The sequence below is a fragment of the Mauremys mutica genome, chromosome 1 (assembly GCF_020497125.1).
Source record: "Mauremys mutica isolate MM-2020 ecotype Southern chromosome 1, ASM2049712v1, whole genome shotgun sequence".
Lineage (NCBI taxonomy): Eukaryota > Metazoa > Chordata > Testudines > Geoemydidae > Mauremys > Mauremys mutica.
Genome location: NC_059072.1, coordinates 138,657,090 through 138,672,200, shown reverse-complemented (window position 1 = coordinate 138,672,200; position 15,111 = coordinate 138,657,090). Strand labels below are relative to the sequence as shown.

At 55.6% G+C, this 15,111-nt stretch overlaps 1 long non-coding RNA gene across 1 annotated transcript; it reads right to left on the bottom strand.

Annotated features, from left to right (window-relative positions):
- Positions 1 to 9,537: 9,537 nt before the first annotated feature.
- On the bottom strand, positions 9,538 to 14,412 carry LOC123355788. Its single transcript, XR_006575200.1, has 3 exons — positions 14,293 to 14,412; positions 9,885 to 10,034; positions 9,538 to 9,652 (listed from the first exon to the last, which is right to left on the bottom strand). It is a non-coding gene; the product is annotated as an uncharacterized LOC123355788 (long non-coding RNA).
- Positions 14,413 to 15,111: the final 699 nt, after the last annotated feature.

Below are 15,111 nucleotides of genomic sequence, written 5' to 3'. Positions count from 1 at the left end.
CTCTGGCAGCCGGGTTCGGGTGTGGATTTAAAGGGCCCGGAGCTCCCGCGGCTACAGGGAGCCAGAACATTACCAGGCTGGGGCCGAGATTTGAAGGGCCCGGAGCTCCTTCCGCTACGGGGAGCACCAAGCTCTTTAATTCCCAGCCCCAGCCCAGTTGCTGTAGTTGCGGTGGGAGGGGAAGAGGGATTTAAAGGGCTCTGGTCTCCCCGCAGCCGCCGGAGATCTTAGCCCTTTAAATCCCCGCCGAGGAAGCCGGTGCGGTCCAGCACAGCGTACTGGCTCTTGCCGCTGTGCCGTTCTGGCACGTACCAGCTTACTTTCATCTCTGGCTCAGAACTCCTACGGCTGCAGGGAGCCCAGAGCCCTTTAAATCCCCCCCCCCCCCCGCAGCTCCAGGAGCTGGGCTGGGGCAGGGAATTAAAGGGCTCAGAGCTCTGGCGGTTGCTGGGAACCCAGAGCCCATTAAATCTCCCCCCTCCTCCCCCCGCAGCTCCAGCAGCTGGGCTGGGGCCAGGATTTAATGGGCTCAGCGCTCCCCGTGGCTGCGTAGATCCCAGAGCCCTTTAATTCCCCCTCCCCACTCCCGCAGCTCCAGCACCCAGGCTGGAGCAGGGAATTAAAGGGCTGAGAGCTCTCCGCAGCAGCAGGAGCTCCGGGCCCTTTAAATCCTGGCTCCAGCTGGGTAAGGCTCAGGCTCCCCACAGCCATGGGAGCTCTGGGCCCTTTAAATCCACACTCGAACCCGGCTGCCAGAGCTGCAGGGGGAATTTAAAGGCCCTGGGGCTCCCAGCCACAGCTGATGCTCCAGGACCTTTAAATGTTGAGAGGCCCCGCCTCTTCTGGTTGAGGCCACGCCCCCTCAGGACTCCGGGAGTACTGGTAAGTCCTGGAAGTTACTTTCACCTCTGACTTAATCATTCCTTTACCTGTGTACACCTTGCGCGCCGGTGACTCCCCCGAGCCGCAATCACATTCCACCTCTAAGGGGGTGGACAAAGAGAGGCCACCATACTCATTGGGGTGTCTCACAAGCAGTTGGGTTTTGGGTTCGGGTTCCGGCGTATCCATCAACGGCTGAGCTGATGTAGCGCTTTCTCCACGGATGGTCAAAGACCCTCGGAGCGAAGACAGAGTCCAAAGTTCTCACGGGGGTGGTGAAGGAGTCCAGGTTTCCTCTCCGTAGCCTTCCCACGATCTCTAAACCATGAGTCCTTGGTAAGAGATGGCCTCGTCCGTCCGGCACTGGGACTTATGAGGTGATGGTGCTGCACTCTGATTGGCAGAGGGCCTTGGGAGGAGTTCTTAGTGGGGTCAAACAGCCCACTCCTGGACGGGTCACCCTGCCCCAGAACTCACCCTGATTGGTCAGAATCTCCTCTTGGGGTGGTCCTGTCAGGACAAAACCAATCCTAATTGGTCGAGGGCAGTGAGAGGCGTTCCTAGAGGGGTCACAAGATCCACGTCGGGACGGGTCACCCTCCCACCCCAGAGCTTGCCCTGATTGGTCAAATCTCCTCTTGGGGTGGTCCTTCCAGGATGAAACCCATCCTGATTGGTAGAGGGTGGTGGGAGGAGTTCTTAGAGGGGTCACATGACACACCTGGCTTCCAGTCATGTGGCCGCCTTGACCACGAAGAAATACCCCCATGGGGCGGGACTTCCGGTGACAGGTGGGAGGGACTAAGGGGTCATGGGGCGGGGATAGGCTTTGATTAATGGTGGGGCCTTTCTACTGCTGCCAGGTGTTGAGTATGTCCAGGCAGAACCGGAGCCAGTGTCTATGTCCAGGCCACAGGTCGAAGCCGGGTGGTCAGAAGTACAAGGCAAAGTCCGTATCCATGCAAAGGTCGAATCCGTGTAGTCGAAATTGGAGGGGTTGGGGAAGATCAGGAGGAGGTGGAGGCAGTGCTGGAGTGGGTGGGTGGAGGGCCTGGAGCGAGGCTAGAGAAAGGCAAGGAGAATACTGAGCCGGGGTTCAGAACCCAAATCTGGAGCCAAGAAGGGTCATGCCAAAGTCATAGCCAGAGACCGGAGTCAAGAGCCCAGCCAGAGTCAACAGCAAGAAACCGGTGCGCAGGGCAGGGCAGGGGGTACATGCGGGCGGGAATGAGGATGACTTACTGGAGCCCTGGAGACCCCTCATCGGGGGACTCCCTTCCTAGCAATAAGAGAAGGACAGCGGGATGACAAAGATGTCTCTGAGCCTGGAGTCCAAGCCAAGGGGAGCTCCCATCCAGGCTGTGTGCCAGGATCCCGTCACCCTCCCTGTTCATTTCACACACACAGACCCCCTGGCCGGAGGGGAGAATAAAGGGCAGAAGCAAAGGTGTCCCTGGGGGAAAGGCTCTAGGCCGGGACCCAGTCCACTTCCCAGATCTACACCCAGGATTGTGTGACCAGGCCCACAGCCCTTCCTCTGCGTCTCAGTTCCCACCTGCCAGATGGGGAGGCTCCTCCCCTACCCCAGGGTGTTCGGGGGGAGTTTCATTCCTGGCTGGGAAGGGCTCAGATACCAGGTGGGTGGATTGGGCCCCAGGTGGGGGATGGTCGGACATTCGCTGCGTCAGGGGTGACAGGGGCCATGGGAGGTTCTGAGCAGTGACGACGGGGGAGGGGCTCCATGTCAGGCCACCCCTCCCAGACTGCAATGGCTATTGAGCATAACCCCTGGCTCTGCAGATGCTCTCACTTCTGGGCCAGCCCCACAGCCTGATTCTTCCCAACCAGTATCTGGCCTGGCCCCAGCCCCAGGGGTCGGGGTGGGGCAGGGTGTACAGAGTGAGGTGCTTGGCCTTGGTTTCTCTCAGTGCTACGGGGGGCTCTATGGCCGCTCCCCCCAGCCCTTCCCCCCAAGCACAGTGAGAAAGAGCAGTATCTGCCGCAGGGGGTGGGAGCTGATCATGCGAGGGTGGGGTCTTCAAGGCTGCCCCACGGAGCACAGCCCCTGCAGGGCTTCGGGCACCTGGCCCAAGACCCTGATATTACACAGCTGGACCATGATGTTGGCTGTGATGTCCCCTTGTTGCAAGGGAACAAGGATCAATCAGAGACTCCGACACCCACGAGAACGAAGGGTATTAACGGCACCGGGAGCCAGCACAATTTCCTCCCCACGTCTGAGGGACGGATTCCCCCACCCAACCCCCGAGACGAAATCTTCTCTCTTCTCTAGTGACTTCCATCCCCTCTCCCACCATTGTGGAATGAACTCCTGCCCCCACTCCTCTCAGTCCCCCCCTGAGAGCTGTTCTACCTCCTAACCCAGCAGGAATCCAGCTCCGCTACCCAGAGTCCCCTCAGCCACCCTCGCCCACTCCAGCTGAGGGGCTGGGAGGCTTTGGGCAGTAGTGCCGGGGGGTGAGAGGAAGTGGACACCTTTCCACAAGGGATCCCCATGTCCTTAACGTGATGCCATGGGCAGTGGCTCTGGTGAATGGGGCACTTAAGCAGCCTCTGCTGACTGACTCCTCCAGTTCTCCCAGAGCAGGTGGGGGCTGGGATAACATGATACCAGAGCTCTAGGAACCGGCCTGAGGCCCGGAGGGGGAGGAAAGGCTCACAGACGTGGCTAGGGGAGTTGGCAGCCCTTAGCATGAGCAATGGCAGTGTGTCATGTTGATGTAATGCCTGTTAGGAAATAGCCTTGCTGGAGAGCTGGGTCTGCCCTGCTTTGAGCTGCTCAGGGGACAAGCTGGCACCGACCAATGGTACCTGTCTGGGGTCACCCTCTCCTTGCTCCCTGGTCAGCGCATGGGGACGGGATGGGAGTGATTTTCAATGGCCTGGAGGCGAAAGGCCCTGGGGTTCCCTCCCCAGTTGACCCCTCTTTGGTTACCTCGTCCTCTAGCAGCTGGCCGGCTTCCCCCAAGATGTAATAGGTCAGCACCAGGCCAGCCTGGCTGACGCGGAGTAGGGGATCGTGGATGACCAGCAGCCCCGCCTCGAGGAAAGATCTTTTCTGCTCCTCCGTGAAGAGCTCACCAAAGACCTAAAACCAAAAGAACCAGAGCCCTTACAATGGCCCAGAACCGGCTCCAAATCCCTCGAGTGTCTCACAAGGTGGAGAAGAGTCCTGGGCAGCCAACCTTAGGGGTCCCATGGACTAGGAACCCCCTTCAGTAGGAGGCTGCAGGCACTGAGGCCTCAAAAAGCTCTTTCTGGAGCAGGATTCACAGCAGGTGCCATGAGATGCTGGGAATGTGTCTGTGCGCTCTGGAACCCAGCTCACACAGACAACACAGGACCCCTACTGCTCCCAGCAGCGATAGCTCCTGCAGCTCACCCGCTAGAGGTTCGGGGTCTTTTAGATCTGGTTCATTCCCATGCCTCTCCCCACGGACATTCCCAGGAGCCTCACATACTCTGTGGAAATAAGGAGCAGGCTCTTGCCCTGTGTCCATGATACACTCACTGCAGTGGGAGACAGCTCCACACCTGAGCTACTGCAATGCACCGGCCGAGAGTCCTTACTTCTCCCATCCTGGCCAGATTTCTATACCCCAGGCGCTCGGGGTCATGGAGCCCGTCCCGGCACCACAGGTCTGGGGCCTCTCTGGTGTTGAGCCCTGGGGGAGAAAGACACACCCATTGGGGAGGTTTGGCCTACCGCTTTCAGTGCCTGTTTCCTTCTGGGTGCACACTGGCCAGGCTCCTCGTGGCATCCGCGGCTGAATGGAACCGCAGGGTCCATGCCAGGTGGGTTAGTACCAGAAGGGGGATTTGTTTCAGCCTTCACAGTAATCATGTGACCCTTACTGCCACTGTGCTCTGGGAGTGGGTGCCTGTTAATGGGGGTGTCTAATACTGAGAATCCCCCACACCCACTGAAGTCAGGATCTGGCCCTGGCTACCCGATTGGTGACACCCTACAAGCTTTGTGTCCATCTCCTGTGGTGCCTGCTTCTGCCCCTGCCCTCATGATGGGCTCTTTCCCTCCATGTGTCTCAATAGCTCCGTTCCTGTCCCCTCACGAGCTGGCTGCCCCGTACGGGGGTGGGCTGATTTCCCTGGGCTGGGGGACAGAGCCGGGCTCTGAGATAAAGCAGCCAATTTCCCTGGCACTTTTACACTCATCTCCCTACTTCAGGGAGAGGGGGAGAGAAAGAGTCACCATCTAAGCTGGGGTCGGTCTCAGAGGAGGGGGCTTCTTTCTGTAGGGTCCCATTGCCCAGCAGAGGGAGTCTCAAAGGAGGGGCCTTGTTTCTATTGGGGTTCCTCTTCCCCGCTACAGCGGGTCTAAGCAGAGAGGCCTTAGTTCTAGAGGCGTCCCAATGGCCAGCTGGAGCTAGTTTCCCAGAGGCTCGTTTCCATGGGATCCCATTGCCCAGCTGGGTTTCTTACCCCTCTTCTGAAGCAGGAGCCAGTAAAGCCAATATATCCCACCCCTGGCATTCCGACTGATGTCACTGGCTGGGTGGGATATGTAGAGACCCAGCTGCAGCACGAATTCGCCTGCCTTGGAGAAAGCGGAGGAGCTCTGGTGGAAGGAGGAGGAGAGGGGAATCCATCAACATTCTCCCTTCAGCTCCCCAGTGCCCCTGGACCTGAGCTCTGCTCCCACCCCTCTGTAGGAGGCCCTGGGGGACAGGAGTGACAGCCCTCTTCCTCTCTGTCCCCAAGGGAGCTTGGAGCAAAGGGAGCAGGGCAAGGGCCCTCGCTGAGCAGTCGCTGCCTCGCTGCTCCAGAATAACAAGGGCCCTGAGGCCCGGCACGACACTGCCAGCCAGCGGCCTATGGAACGCAGTCCCTTACGGACCCAAGGGGGACAAATTAGCCAGGGGATGAGGAACTTGACTCTGCAGGATGCTGGGGTCAGAGGTCACTTACATCAAATCCAGGAAGGGAGGTGGTAAACTGGAGCAGGGCCGCGCTGGTCTGTACGGCCCTGGCTCTCTCTTGGGTGTTGTTTGACAGGAGAGAGGTATGGACGTGCTGCGGGAGAAGGAGGCAGGGGAGGGTCAGCGGGCAGGCGTACATGCTCTACAAAACAGCCTCTCCCCCTCCCCAAGGGGCTCAGACTTTGTGCTCAGAGTGGAGTAGCCGAGCCCTGGTCACAGAGTTTGAAAAGGGGGTTCATGACACTGTCCACGTCTTGCTGGGCACAAGCTGCTTGTCTCTCCAGGCTGGGACAATGGTCAGTCGTGGGGCTGGTCTATTTGCTCTGAACCCCTGATCCATGATCAGCATGTCAGGATCAAGGCACATGCCCTGGACCCCAGACCCAACTTGCAAAGGCCTCGGTACGATGGATGGAACAGCCTTGAGGACAATCCCTCCGGGAACTGCAGTGTCCCTAGGACATAAGAGCTGATTCCCTGAGGCTCCTCCTGTATCTCAGGGTCTCCCTAGAGAGGAGCCAGTGACTTTTCTCTGAGGCCCATGTCCTGCATCTCACAGAGGTTTCAGTCTCTCAGGCCCCAGCCAGGCCTGGTGCTCACTGTTAGTGCTTAATGCAACCGTGCAGAGCTCCGACTCATAGTCCCAGCTCCTTCCCCCTGCACTGGCAGCTCTGGGAAAGTGTGGCCAGCTGGGTCCAAGCTGGGAGGACACAATGGAAACGTGGCTCTTCTAGTCTCTCTTTGCTGCCCTCCCACAGGGTTCAGGGGCAATTCCACCCCAGACCGTCCATTCTACTCACCTCCAGGAGGTGCTGCAGCTTCTCCACGGTGGGGGTCTCTGTCAGAAGGCCCCTGAGCATGGTGTCCAGGTGCTGTAAATAGCTCTTGTGCAGAGCCTGCAAGAAGAGGGATCACCCGTCAGTCATGGGACATGGGGCTACACCAGTCAGGGGACAATTAGGAGGATTCTCCAGGAGCCCTGGCAAGACTCAAAAGGCACATCCTAGCCTCTCCCATTCACATCACTCCAGGGACACTTAGCAAGAGTTCATGGCCGAATGCCTGCTGCCTCGTCAATCCTTGTTCTTACAGTTCTCTGTGCAGGGCCTGGTACCCAGCAGAGTATGGACCAGCCAAACTGCAATGGGTGGGAGGTAGGATCGCCAGGAGAGTCCAGGCAGGAGATCAGAGAATGAGGAGAGGAGGGAAGGCTGGGATCAGCCATGGAGGGGTAATGCAATGCCCTCTGGAGGGAAGGGCCCCCCCCTGCCAGTTTGTCCCGGGCCTGTTCCCAGCTCTGCCCACCCCTCCCCTATTCTCAGCAGCTCCATCAAAGCAAGGGAGCAGGGACCAGAGCCTGCTCCTGGGCCAGAGAGGTAGGATCAGGACCTACCCGGAAGTGTGTGGTGTCCTGCCCAGTGCCCAGGGTGTACATCCTGTTCAGAAGAGCCCGCAGGAGGTGAGATTCTAGCTCCAGCGCGAGCGGTGGCTTCAGTTTGCTGGCAGGAGAGAGGAGCCCATGTTACACTTTGCAGCACCAGCGTGGCACTGGCACTGCCATGGACATGACCCCCTCCCCCGCAGTGATTCCCTCCCTATGGCCGAGGTAACGTTCCTGGAGTGAAATCAACCCCCGGACAGGAAAGAGGGGATGCTCCCGCCTCCTCTGCTGGGGGATGGGAACAGCCACAGCCGGGGGGAACCTAGGCCGGGGAGGAGCTGTGACTCCCGGCTCTGGGCCCGGTCAGCACCAGGGTTAGGGCAGCTGGACGGGAAGGTCCTGGTACCTGAGGCTGCAAACTGCGGCCATGGAGCTGGGCATGATGGAGCTTGGCTCTGACGGACCAGGGAGATTTTCAATCAGCTCCTGGGAGACCCCAAGGAAACAAAACTGCATGTGAGACTCTGGCCCTGCAGACGCACTGGCACTTTCCCGGGAGGAGCCCAAAGTGCTCTGCAGAAACAGCCAGTGTCACCCCCACCCCCAACCAGCTGGGCCCCCCATTCCTCCCATCCATCAAACTTCCTTCCCCCTCTCCCCCCCAACTCCTCCCTCCCCTCCCGCACTGCCAGCTCCCCATCAGTGTCACAATTCTCCCCTTCCCTGCTCCCCAGCCCTCCGCCCCAGGACCCCCTGTCTTCTGCTTCCCGCTCTGGCCCCATTAACGCTTCCTCCCATATCTGGCTCCCTCGCCCCAGGGGCCAAGCACGGGGTCCCACTCACCGCAATGCTCTCCACGAGGGCCGCTTTGGAGACCGGGGGCTCCAGGGTGTCCCGCCCCTGCTTCTGTGCTGAGAACCAGAGACGCGGCACAGCATGGAGGAAGCGGAGCTGTTTGGCCCTGTCCGCCACCAGCTAGGAGTGTGTGTGGGGGGAGAGAGAGAGAGCCTGTTACATAGGGACCTCCCCGCCCAACCCAAAACAGCTCTAGGGCTCAGGACCTCCATGGAGTTGGACAGGGAAAGCCACCCCCCTTCCCGAAACCAGTGTAGCCCTGCACAGACATGGGGTTGGAACTGGGACAGTGTCTGCGGGAAGCGGAAACCTTGGCCTGTGTGGGACAAATGTCCCCACTTTGGGGTGCCAGATAACAGAGGGGATGTGTCCCCCCATTGGGGGTGAGGGATTCTCTGGGACAAGGCCCCCTGCCTGGGTGGGGATGGAACAAGGAGCAGGACAGACTGGGGGGCAGCGCAGCTGGGGGATTTTTGTACCTCAGCTCTGCCCTGGAGGTGCTGCTGGATCACCAAGATGGGGGACAAATCCTCCTCCTCCTCCTCTTCTTCCTCCTCTTCCTGCTCCTCCTCCTCCTCAGGCCATGACACCTGGGCACTGGGGGTGTCTGCACCAGGGACGGAAGGAGAAAGTTTAATCCCTTCTGCTGCTGGGGGGATGCAGTGGACAGAGAAGGCTCCATGTTTCCCCTTTCTCTGTAAGGAGCCCCATGGCGGCGAGGGCCCCACCCTGCCCCTCCCAGAGATGCCCTCAGCCCCATCAGCCTCAGGGCACCGTGGCAGTCAGCCCCCCCGCGCCACAACATGATCAGGGGAAGCTGGAGCTCCCCGACTCTGCCCAGCATCCCCTGCCATGGGCGTGGCTGTGCCACCCCCACTGGTGTTAGTGGGGCTCACGTGGGTCAGTCCCGGCGCCTTGGCGAGCTGATGGGCACAGGGTGTTACTAGTCCCCCACCGCCCCAGTCCTCCTCCCTTTCCCCTGGGTCTCCCCTCACCTCCAAAGAGGGAGCCTAGCAACACAGGGCTGCCAGACCCCATGGAGGAGCTGCTGGCCCTGCAGGAGAATACAGAGCTGCTGGTGTTTGTCCCGCAGTTGCTCAACTCCTGCTCTGGGCTGGGAGGAGGCTCCTTGATGGCCAGGGTGGGGCAGGCAGGAGGCTCCTCTGGGGCCAGGGTTGGGCTGGCGGGAGGCTCCTCTGGGGCCAGAGTGGTTGGCGGCTCCTGCTGGGCCCTGGGGCGCAGCTCCTGGCTCCTTGGCTTCCTGCAAAGGAAGCCCCAGAGCTGCCTTCCCCGGCTCCTGCCCTCCCCTGGCTCTCTCCTCCACAGCTGAACCCGGGGCCACCTCCATTTCTGCCCAGAAGTTGCTTCAGGTTCAGCTAGGGGAGCTGCTGTCTTCCTCCTCCTCCAGCAGGCGACGCAGCTCCTCCCTTTCCCCTGGCCACGAGCCTCTTCGCCGTCCGCAGGGACAGAGGGGCCGCTCTCCACCTGGGCAGGCTGGCTGATGTTTGCTGCCGGCTCTGGAGCCACCTGCTCGGCCTTCCTCCTGAGCATCCGCCTGATTCGCTCCATCCTGGAACTGAGTGGGGAGCAGCCATGAGTCTGGCTTCAAAGCAGCCTCTCATTAACGAGCCTGCCTGCTCCCCTGCCCACCTCCCCTCTGCTGAGGCAATTTTTCCTCCCGACACATTCCACCCCAGGGCACAGGAACCCTCAACCTGGGGAACAAACCCTGACAAGGGACGGGCTGGGAGCCCTAGTGGTGGGATATTCCCACCACACGGGGGATGACTCTGGAGAACTCCACTTACTTGCTCTAGATCGGATGGAGCTGGATGGCAGATGCTCAGGGTTGCTCCTCCCTTCACCCTCCTCGATCTCCGCACCCAAGTGGCCGGCAACGGGTGCCGCTCAATGCCCTGCCAGCAGGGCAAGGGGTAGAAGCCAGAGATTGAAACTGGCTGTGAAAACAATACAATGCCACTAGCAGAACACTCCTTGGACACTCCATAGCTGTACCGGGGCCACCTCCATTTGGGCCCAGAAGGTGCCTCAGGGTCAGCTAGGGGAGCTGGTGTCTTCCTCCTCCTCCAGAAAGCCAGAGCTGGGAAGTGCCAGCAGGACTCGATTCCCAGTCTCCCTGGCTCCGAGTGTGACCTGTTGTAGTGACTGACGGATTTGCTCCTTGTCCCCCATCCAAAGCCAATAACACATCTCTGGGTTGGCAGTCATGAGTTAGCCCTTCTCAGCACCCCTCTGTCTCCCGCAGCCCTCAGCTGTTCCTTGGATTGCGGTGGCTTGGACGGTAACAGGACTGGATATTGTTACTGGCTCACTGGGTGGTTCTAGCCAATGAGGGTCTCAGTCTAGCCTCAGAGGCCCACACCCCCAGACACTACAGGTCAGGGTGGATTGATTTCATTTCAAATGTTTTGTAGTTGTATTTTTGAGTTATTTTCCTAATGAGGGATTGATTCTCATGAAATTCTTAGTGGTGGCCGATGACAGAACATGGAGCAATGGTCTCAAGTTGCACTGTGAAAGGCTTAGCTTGGATATTAGTTCACTAGGAGGGTGGTGAAGCCCTGGAATGGGTTCCCTAGGGAGGTGGTGGAATCTCCATCCTTACAAGTTTTTAAAGGTCAGCTTGACAAAGCCCTGGTTGGGATGATGAAGTTGGGGTTGGTCCTGCTTTGAGCAGGGGGGTTGGACTAGATACCTCCTGAGGTCTGTTCCAGACCTAGTCTTCTATGATTCTATGAATAGGGATCCATTCAAACATGTTGACTTGCTGGTTTTGCAGGATACATACAAACAAAAAGGTTGACTGAACCATTTGTTTTCATTTCAAACAAACTGAGGTAAAGAAGTATCTCTAGTTCATGCACTGAACTGATTGTTCCTGCTCATAATGTCCTTCCAGATTTTAGAAGTAGTAGCTCACATCTCCTCCTCTCTAGCGTTTATTCATATATTACAAGAGGAAAAGAAGCCTTCATCCTTTTTCAACTCCCAATCAGTTTCTTACATTTGAATGAAGTAGCTGCATCAACTGGAATGAAGAAAATATTCTTTCTGCACCTGCAGAAGAGGCTAGTGCTGCCAAAATCTGGCTGAGTGTTTCAATAACTTCTGGACCCCCAGGTGCTTAGGCAATGACTTCCAACAGTTCAGTTCAGTCAGACTTCCTCTGACACTTGGCAGCAAACATGGACTTCTTCATGTAGGTATTTATTTAAATTACTTTAATAGGCTGGAGCAACTAGAGGCCTTAACATCACTTGTCATCGTTTCAAATTTTATACTTGATAGGTTTTAAAAAAAACTTTCAATATACATTTAAAAAACCCAGTTTCAATTTAAAATAAAGCTCTTTCTGGGGGGGGCGGGTTGGGTTGTGAAAAAGCCATTGATTGGTCTTGCCCTTGATTTTAGAAGAATTACTTCATCTGAGAGAATCAGAAACTGCTTGTATTCTAGTCAAGGAGAGGAGGCAGCAAAATTCATCCTAGCAGTAATTTGTTGGGCCTTATTTGCTCAGTCTCAAACAAACAGGTGTGCAAAACTCTAGCTAGTCTCTTTTATGTAGGCCCAACTAAGAGGTGGTAGGAGGGGCAGGAATGCTGTCTCCGTCCCGGATCCAGTAGCAATTGCACAGGATATTGCCACAAAACCTACATTTTACTGCCAAACTCTCTAAGCCATTCCTCTCCTGCGCTTCCTGGTTTCTAAGTTTCAAATCCACAAAACCTTCCCCTTGACAGTCACTGCCCAGGTGGTGCAGCAGGCAGAGGAACCTGAGCAGTAACATTGTGACACCAGAGGTAACTCAGCTACCTGTCGCTCCCTGACTCCACTAACCCTGAGCATAAACCCGAAGCCTGAGCCCTGCCTTGGGCATCGCTCCCATGGAAACCTGCAGGCTCATTTACTGACTTATGCAAATCACCTGTGGAGAGTTAGCACTGACTGGCTGAATTCACTCTCAAGTCATAATGCCCTTCAGGTTACAGCACTAATGGAAGGGGCACAGGGTGGAAATCAGGCTTTTCTGGTGGCCCATTTTCCAATTGAGAAGAAGGGACAAGAGGGAAGGAGGAAGAGGGAAGCAAAATGGTCACATTCCAAATGCCCCCAGCGAGTCACAGATTAATTCCAAGCCCAGAGGAAACCACTGTCGTCTGACTTTCTGTTTCACTTCGGCCATAGAATGTGCCTCAAAATAATTCCCATAGGAATTAGAGCAGATATTTTAGTAAAACACACAAGCTTGATTTTAAAAGAGGCCAGTTGTGGAAAATCCAGCACAACCCTCAGTCAATTGCTCCAAACTCTGAGGTTAAAAATGCTCCTCGCCTTCTTTCCAATGTGTATTGATCTAGCTTCAACTTCCAGCCATTGTCTGCTCAGAACCTTTATCTGGTAAAGGGAAGATGGAGGCTTGCTGCAGCAAGGCTACAGGGCTCTGCGAGGTTCCCCCTGCCCCGCATCCCTGTCCTGCCTGGCTGTTGGCAAGGAAGCTCTGTGAGGTCACAAACGCCTCATTCATAGACTATCAGGGTTGGAAGGGACCTCAGGAGGTATCTAGTCCAACCCCCTGCTCAAAGCAGGACCAATTCCCAACTAATTGTCTTTGCTCAATGGGCTGAGTTCCTGCCAAAGGCCTTTGTGAAGTCACTGCCGCACCCACCTTTCCCTTGCAGGCCTGATGTCTGCCCCTGGCCAGCCCAGCTGGATGTTTGAGCTGCACCCCGGATCACCCCACTTGCTCAATATTGATTCTGGGGAGCAAGCAGGCCACCCAGTAAAACAGCAGAGTCTGTTCCACACCCCACACTGAGTTTTTCATAGAGGCATCGGTTGTGAAACAATTCAGTCTCCTAATGTGGCCTCTATTTCACGGGCTATGAAATTTCACACTCTTAGCACCCTATTAAGCCCAATTGCTTGTAATTCACTAAAAGGCACCTTCCCAACCAGTTATGATGGTAAGACACCAGGAAACAGAGAGTCCACCTCTCCCCTGGGTAATCTGTTCCAGTGGCTAGTCTCCCTCACTGTCAAAATTACATTGGAAATTGACAATCTCTGATAAGGGCCAAATTTATGACAATCTAATTTAAATAGAAGAGAAAAAATAACATTCAGTAGAACATGTTCACTGCCAAGTTTTTCAGACAGTCGCACCACTGATGTGATAGTTAAGGCCCTGGAAGCAAAGTTAGCTGAAATGCTAACCCAGCTTTGGGCAGCAGTAAAGGTGCAGAAAATATTGTCTTCCTTTCAGTTTATTCAAATCGTTCAGTTCAATTGACTAGTTTGTTGAAATTCAAGAAAGCCATTGGGAATTCACAAAACAGGCAAACTTGTTTTCCTCCCTCAATCTAGGGATGAACACTAGGGGATAGATCTACTGGTTCATCAATCTAGAAACTCGTGGAGACAAGAATGTATCATTTCACTTCACTAACCACACATCAAATTGCCTTTGTTTAAGAAATCTGTTAGTTTGAAATGCAAAACATTTTGATACAACTTCTTTCTTATGCTTCTCTTTCTAGCTCTGGCATGACCTTGCTGTGTGACCAAAGAGAGGTCACTTCTTTTCTCTTTCCCTCGGTATCATGGGGGATGGAGAAAATTCTCTCAGTCCTAGCAGGACAGAGATTGAGCAAGTCAGGCGTGTTAGGGCCCTCGTGCTCTAAAGGACAATGGGCGATTGTTGTTTGGGGCAAGAATCCCGACGGATTTGTTACTTGTCCCCCAACCAAAGCCAATAACACATTCTGTATTTTCAGTCATGAGTTAGACCCTCTCAGCACACCTCTGTCTCCCGCAGCTCTCAGGTGTTCCTTGGATTAGGGAGGCCTGGATGCTAAGAGAATTGGAATTATTTTACTGGCTTCCTGGGTGTTACTAGCCCATGAGGGTCTCAGTCTGGCCCCCAAGGCCCACACCCCCAGACACTAAAGATCAGGAGGGGTTGATTTCACTCAAAGTTTTTTATATTTCCATTTTTGAATTATTTTCCTAATGAAAGAGTGATTATCATGAAATCTTAGAGCTGGTAGATGACAGAACAAGGAGCAATGCTCTCAAGTTGCAGTGTGGAAGGCTCGGATATTAGCAAAAACTTTTTCCCTAGGAGGGTGGTGATGCCTTTGAATCTGCTAGGATAGAGTCCCCTATCTTGTTCTTAGAGCCTATATTTTTTCTTACCTTCTACACAGATGACAATGTCTTTGAAACAAATCCACTAGGGAATGAAAAACACACACACAGAATCTCCTGCACACCAACGTCTCTTGGTCCTGAGTGAGAGACCGCGAGCTGGAGGCTTGCTGCAGCAAGGCTACAGGGCTCTCCGAGGTTCCCCCTGCCCCGCATCCCTATCCTGCCTGGCTGTTGGCAAGGGAGCTCTGTGAGGTCACAGACGCCTCGTCATCTTTGCCCAATAGGCTGAGTTCTTGCCAAAGGCCTTTGTGAAGTCACTGCCACACCCACCTTTCCCTGGCAGGCCTGATGTCTGCCCCTGGCCAGCCCAGCTGGATGTTTGAGCTGCACCCCGGATCACCCCACTTGCTCAATATTGATTCTGGGGAGCAAGCAGGCCACCCAGTAAAACAGCAGAGTCTGTTCCGCACCCCACACTGAGTTTATCATAGAGGTTATGGCACAATTCGATCTCCTAATCTAGCCTCTATTTCACAGGCTATGAAATTTCACACACTTTGCACCTTATGAAGCCCAATTGCTTGTAAGTCAATAAAAGGCACCTTCCCAACCAGTTATGATGGTAGGACACCAGGAAACAGAGAGTCCACCTCTCCCCTGGGTAATTTGTTCCAGTGGCTAGTCTCCCTCACTGTCAAAAATGTGTGCCTACGTCTCATTTGAATTTCTCTGGCTTCAGCTGGCAGCTGTTGATTCTTGTAGTGCCTTTTTTGGCTAGATCGAATTAGCCCTGCCCCATGAAATGCAATCTTCCCGTCCTGCTGGACCCCCCAGCCAGGAGAACCCAGTAGGGGCCTCCTAGCT